The following is a 6,245-nucleotide window of genomic DNA, read 5'->3' on the forward strand; positions in this document are numbered from 1 at the left end:
TTGTATATTGTCTCCCTGCTTATCATGGGTGTACCCAGCATGGGGCAGGGGGGTGCAGCTGCCCCCCCTAGAAGGCCAAACCACGGGCCCGACTAGGGAAGCAAATACCCTGCACAGGCGCCCCGCTTGCTGACACGGGAGGGGAGGGGGGGAGGAAACGCTGCTGGTGCCGCGACTCCGCGGCTCCTCAGCGGCGGCTCCTCCTCTCAGCCTGCCCTGCCTACATTTGCACCAATTCCCACCCACTAAAGCCTTCGCGCCTCCCAATGGAAAGCCCTGCCGGGCGGCAACCTCTCCTGCCTAAGAGTTCTGCTGGGCTGGCAAGCGAAGGAGACGCGGCTCCCTGCATTGGTTGCAGCCGATGCCGCGCTCTACCTCCCAGTAGGCTGCACTGCGATCGTTGGCGTCGCGGGCTGGGAATCGCCCCCTTCCCCCCTCCGCACCTCCCTACCCCCCCCCCTGAGTTAGGAGTTGCTACTGAGACTCCTCCTGGGCCGGGAGAGGAAGTGCACCGACAGGAGCCAGTTCAGCCTCGGTGGGCGTTTGCGCCGGATTGCCCGCGGCAGGAGTAGCCCAGTGGCAGTAACCCTTCCTCGCTGCCCCCCCACCCCCAGCAATAGGAAAGGAGCTGCCTTGGGGGCGGCACAGCTCTCCGCTCCCCCTGCGTGCATTGCCCTCTCCGGGCATTGGCTGCTGTTTCCTTCTTTGCAATGCGCCCCCCCCCCCAGCCGCTCTCCATTGCTGCCCCTGCCGAGAGAGGGGCATTGAGGGCGGGGGAGCTGCTGGCACCGCCGTAGGGTCACAGCTTTGGGGGGCTCTCTCGCCTGCACTGCGCCACCCCACCTTTCCCATCTTTTGCTCCCTTGCGATGGGGAGGCGGCAGTGGCAGCTTCTTCTTCTTCTTTGAGGATCTCAGCTTGGCAGGGGGGGTCCCCAGTATCCTCCCAGGCCACGGGGGGATGGCCCCCCAGGACTAGCAGACCTCTGAGCTCCTTCCCCATCCTAGATATATAGGGTGGGAACTGGCAAGGCTTTGGGGGGACCTAGAGGAGGGAAAGCGGGGCCCAAAGGGGTTTTTTCAGGGGGGTGGCTAGCCGTAAATGGATGGGAGCGGTGTCTTCAGAGCAGGGCCATCTTAAGCATACCTGGCGCCCTGTCACCGTGGTGTGACGGATCCCTCTGGTACCCCCACCCTGCCCCGTTTCCCGGCGCGGCGGGCGCAGCTCACTGCGCGGCTGCCGCCTGGAGGGCCAGAGCCCTGCGCAATCCAGCCTGGCCATAGGGCTGGCCCTGGGGCAGGGGGTGCTGCCCGCCCCCTGTTGCGACGCCCCTGTACGCGGCGGAGGCGGCCCCAGGCACGCGCGCCTCCGGAAAGCAGCCTGAAGCCGCTGAACAGCTGAGAGGCGCGCCTGGGGCGGCCTCTGCCGCGCCTCTAAGCGGGCACACCGGCACCCCTGGTGGCCTGGCGCCCTGCGCCACCAGGCCCGGGCCTAGAGACGACCCTGCTTCAGAGCAGGGGAATTTCGTGTGAGAGAGTTTAGGGGGTTCATTTAGCGGCTGCAGCCGCCGAGTCGTCGGGCGCGCTGGCCCTGTAGCACCGCCCACATTCCCACTTTGTGCCCCCTCCCCTCCCGTGCCTTGGCCCCGCCCTTGAACAACCATGGCTTGCCCCCCCTAGTCTTGATCCTGGGTACGCCCCTGCTGCTTATTTAACTTATATGCAGAATTCATCATGTTAAAGGCTGGACTGGATGAATCCCAAAAAGGAATTAAGATTGCCAGAAGAAATATCAACAACTTCAGATATGCAGATGACACAACCTTGATGGCAGAAAGTGAGGAGGAATTAAAGAACCTTTTAATGGAGGTGAAAGAGGAGAGCGCAAAATATGGTCTGAAGCTCAACATCAAAAAAACCAAGATCATGGCCACTGGTCCCATCACCTCCTGGCAAATAGAAGGGGAAGAAATGGAGGCAGTGAGAGATTTTACTGCAGATGGTGACAGCAGTCACGAAATTTTTTTAAAAATGCCTGCTTCTTGGGAGAAAAGCAATGACAAACCTAGACAACATCTTAAAAAGCAGAGACATCACCTTGCTGACAAAGATCTGTATAGTTAAAGCTATGGTTTTCCCAGCAGTGATGTATGGGCAGGAAGTTGAAGCAATTAGATGCACAAATTGTCATCTCTTCTGTCCTCCCAGTTGAACGACGTGGCCCAGGGAGAGAGGGAAAAATAGGGGAAGTGAACAACTGGCTTCGCAAATGGTGCAAACAGGAACGGTTTGGATTCCTAGATCACGGTCTGCAGTTTCTTGAAGATGGACTTCTGGCAAGTGATGGACTGCACCTCACAAAAGTTGGGAGGAATGTTTTTGCCTCGAAACTCAAAAACCTCATCAGGAGGTCTTTAAACTGACTTATGTGGGGGAGGGAGACAGTGGTCCTGAAGGTAGGAGTCTATCAAATGCTGAAGATGATCATCCGAATGTCAAGGACCAAATGGAGCAAGCAGCATGCAGACCTAGTGGTGGGACGAAAATTTCCTTAAATAAGAGACATGGGGGAATGATCAACGGTCTTCAATGTCTGTATACTAATGCACAGAGCATGGGAAATAAACAAGATGAACTTGAGCTCTTGGTACAGCAAACTAAATATGACATAATAGGCATCACTGAAACCTGGTGGGATGAGTCTCATGACTGGAATGTTGGAGGGGAGACCCAGAGAAAGGGGCAGGAGGAGGGGCAGGGGAGACCCCTGGGAGAGGTGCCTGCCTGCAATTTGAGAAATTCCATTGTGCAAAGTCATGTTTGGAAAAGCAACCAGAAAGAAAGAAAGAAAGAAAGAAAGAAAGAAAGAAAGAAAGAAAGAAAGAAAGAAAGAAAGAAAGAAAGAAAGAGTATTTGACTGACCAAAAAATCCCCTCAACCCAGCACACATTTTCACAAAATGGACCAACACAAAGTTTTCTAATGCTTGCATTTATTAAAAAGAAAAAGCTAAAGCGCTTTTGCAGGCAAACCAAATCCAAACTCCGATCCTGAGCCCACTTTCTAAGGAGTCATGAGTAGATAGGCAGACAGGACGGCTCCCTCTTGACTCCTTCCCAGCATCAAGCAAAGCGGTTTCTTCCCCAGCAGAGATGGGGGGGGGTGCAGTTGAGGCAGCTGCGCATCAGAGGAGAGCAGGGAGGTCTTCCTTTCACCAGAGGTCTTGCACAGGAGATCTGTAGAGTTACCCGCCTGTGAGAGGAGGAAACACTGTTAATATGGGTGTTGGTGGTGGTTCTGAAAACCCAAAGCAGTGACTCCATCTGGGAGGCAGAAGAGCTCAAATTGCACACAGAGGGTCTGTTTTGCAGAGGGTTGGACTAGATGACCCCATAGGTCCCTCCCAATGCTACATTTTTATTCTATGATTGTAGGAGAGACCTCTGGGCATTTCATGTATGCACTTGGGGGAACTTGAGAGGGACTTTGCTACCACACACACTTTTTTCCTAATGTGGTTCTTTATCCTTCTTGTTTTTACAAACAGCAACCCCAGGAGAGGACACATTTGAGAAGATCATTGTGAGTGTGCATTGAACTCTTTCCCTTCCAACTCTACAATTCTGTGATTCTGTGATTCCACCTTCACAGGGACATTTCACTCAGCTTGCCTTTGGTATTTGAGGAGGGTCAGCGACTGAGCCCCCTCCCTCTCATGCCAGGAAGAGCTCTTCTTTGAGCCAATGGAGGCATTCCTTCCCTGGCTAAGGGGAGTTGTGGCTGAGGGGCCAGAGAGCTTTCATGGGGGCAGCAAGGGGAGAGGAAAGGGTCTTCAACCCCCTGTGGACATGCTAATATTGTTCCCCCTTACAGTGGCTGTAAAAGGAAAGAGGTGGGGTGGGGAAACAGAGTGATGAATCTCATGTATTTGGGGTCATGAGACACCATTGACTAATTTTCAAGGAAAACTAAGATTTGATTTAACTCACCTTAATGGCAACAAGCTTGCTGACCACACCGAATAAGTAGCCTTTGGGGTGGGTGGCACCTCCGTTGGCATCTCCCCCTGAGACGTCGACAATGGTGATAACAACATGTGGATTGGGCTCTTGTGAAATCTAGAGGAGGAAAAAGAAGAATCTGAAGGCTCTGTCTCACAGGACTGACCTTCTCCCCCTTCCAAAACTGCTTCCACAATGGTCCTTCTGGCTTGGACACCTGGAGGGCACCAGGTTGGGGAAAGCTGGCGCAGGAAGAATGCAGGGCTGGAGCAGAGAGTCAGTCCATTTTCCTGCCTCCCTGCACCTCCAGGACTGGGTATGAGCCAAGGTGGTAGTGAAGGAAGTAGATAGCCTTTGGCTATAGATAAGATCATCACATACCTACCCTCGCAAGAACAACTGCCAAACAGGATGAGCAGCTACAGTGGGCAAGGACACTACATACTCATCCTTGCAGGGACAACATTCCTTACAAGATAAGCAGTTACAAAGGGCCTCAGGACATGACTCAGCAGTGTGATGCAGCAGCTAAAAAAGCCAATGCAATTCTGGGCTGCATCAATAGGAGTATAGCATCTAGATCTAGGGAAGTAATAGTACCACTGTATTCTGCTCTGGTCAGACCTCAGCTGGAGTACTGTGTCCAGTTCTGGGCACTACAGTTCAAGAAGGATACTGACAAGCTGGAACGTGTCCAGAAGAGGGCAACCAAAATGGTCAAAGTCCTGGAAACACTGCCTTATGAGGAACGGCTTAGGGAGCTGGGTATGTTTAGCCTGGAGAAGAGAAGGTTAAGCGGTGATATGATAGCCATGTTCAAATATATAAAGGGATGTCATATAGAGGCGGGAGAAAGGTTGTTTTCTGCTGCTCCAGAGAAGCGGACACGGAGCAATGGATTCAAACTACAAGAAAGAAGATTCCACCTAAACATTAGGAAGAACTTCCTGACAGTAAGAGCTGTTCGGCAGTGGAATTTGCTACCAAGGAGTGTGGTGGAGTCTCCTTCTTTGGAGGTCTTTAAGCAGAGGCTTGACAGCCAACTGTCAGGAATGCTTTGATGGTGTTTCCTTCTTGGCAGGGGGTTGGACAGGATGGCCCTTGTGGTCTCTTCCAACTCTATGATTCTATGATTCTAGGACATGGGGCAAGATCCCACCTCTTGGGGAGTCACAGCAAGTGGTGTTCAGAGACCATACCTGGAACCAGCAGCATCAAGAAGAGGACGGCAAGAGAGAGGAGGCAGAAGATCTGCATGGCTGGAGGTTGGTGGGAATCCTGGAGGTACAAGAAGCCAAGTGGAAGAGCAGTTGACTGGGGAAGGAGAGGTACCTCTACTTATAGGTGCTTGGAGGCCTGTTGAAATCTTCTGGGATACCAACTGTCATTTGCAAGATGGATGTGGCAAGCCCTGAGGGGCATGTGCCAAGGACCAGCCAAAGACCACAGAATCATAGACTTAAAGAGCTTCACAATAGCCTTAAACTATTGATCCCTGCTTGATGCTGTGGAACGTGATTCTGGGAAGGAGTCAATGGGGCAGCCATACAGAGAGACCCATACGTTGACTCCATAGATGTTTGAGATCCCTTCATGACTACAATATCCTTAAGCAGGCTGGCGAGGAGCATTGCGATGTGGGGGCAAGTGGAGATGCTAGGAGCTCTCCCCAATTCCCATTCCAATTCCCCAGCAATCCTCAGCCTGAGGTTGGCATCTTGTGCCTCTATGGCCTCGCTGAAGGTCTTCCTTAGAAGGCCATGTGTTCTGCTTCACATACCATGTGGTCAGCCAGCCCTGCTGGATCTGGGGAACCTCCTGCTCATTCTGTTTGCATTCCGTAGCCGGCTAACAGAAGGCAGAGCACACCCGGCTACAGTGAGTCCGGGAGTGCAGCGATTGCCTTCAGCTTGAAGAACAACACACAGGAATCAATAAGTAGTGTCTAACTATTTTATTATAGAGAGAGGGGTGCAGCACAGCGTCCAGCATCTTGCACAGCCGAAAGAGAAAGTGTACAGAGTACAGTGAAAAACATCATGTGAGCATAGGGAGATAAGGACTTCCTTTCTCCTGGGAACAGACCCAACAACATCACTAGCCTGGCTCAAGCTATTCTAGTGATGGCATCTCTCCTCCTGCTTGCAAGCGAGTTGGCATCCAGCTGCACTACAGCAACCTGGGGGTGTAATATACTCAGAGTCGAGAGTGAAGTTCATGCTCTTTATTCAGCTTGTACGTAGTAG

General features: G+C 52.6%; 1 long non-coding RNA gene across 1 annotated transcript; it reads right to left on the minus strand.

Moving 5' to 3' along the window:
- Positions 1-2,981: 2,981 nt before the first annotated feature.
- On the minus strand, positions 2,982-5,298 carry LOC118083143 (uncharacterized). Its single transcript, XR_004692342.2, has 3 exons — positions 5,199-5,298; positions 3,988-4,116; positions 2,982-3,250 (listed from the first exon to the last, which is right to left on the minus strand). It is a non-coding gene; the product is annotated as an uncharacterized LOC118083143 (long non-coding RNA).
- Between the last annotated feature and the right edge of the window lie 947 nt (positions 5,299-6,245).

This window comes from Zootoca vivipara, chromosome 3, assembly GCF_963506605.1.
Source record: "Zootoca vivipara chromosome 3, rZooViv1.1, whole genome shotgun sequence".
Lineage (NCBI taxonomy): Eukaryota > Metazoa > Chordata > Lepidosauria > Squamata > Lacertidae > Zootoca > Zootoca vivipara.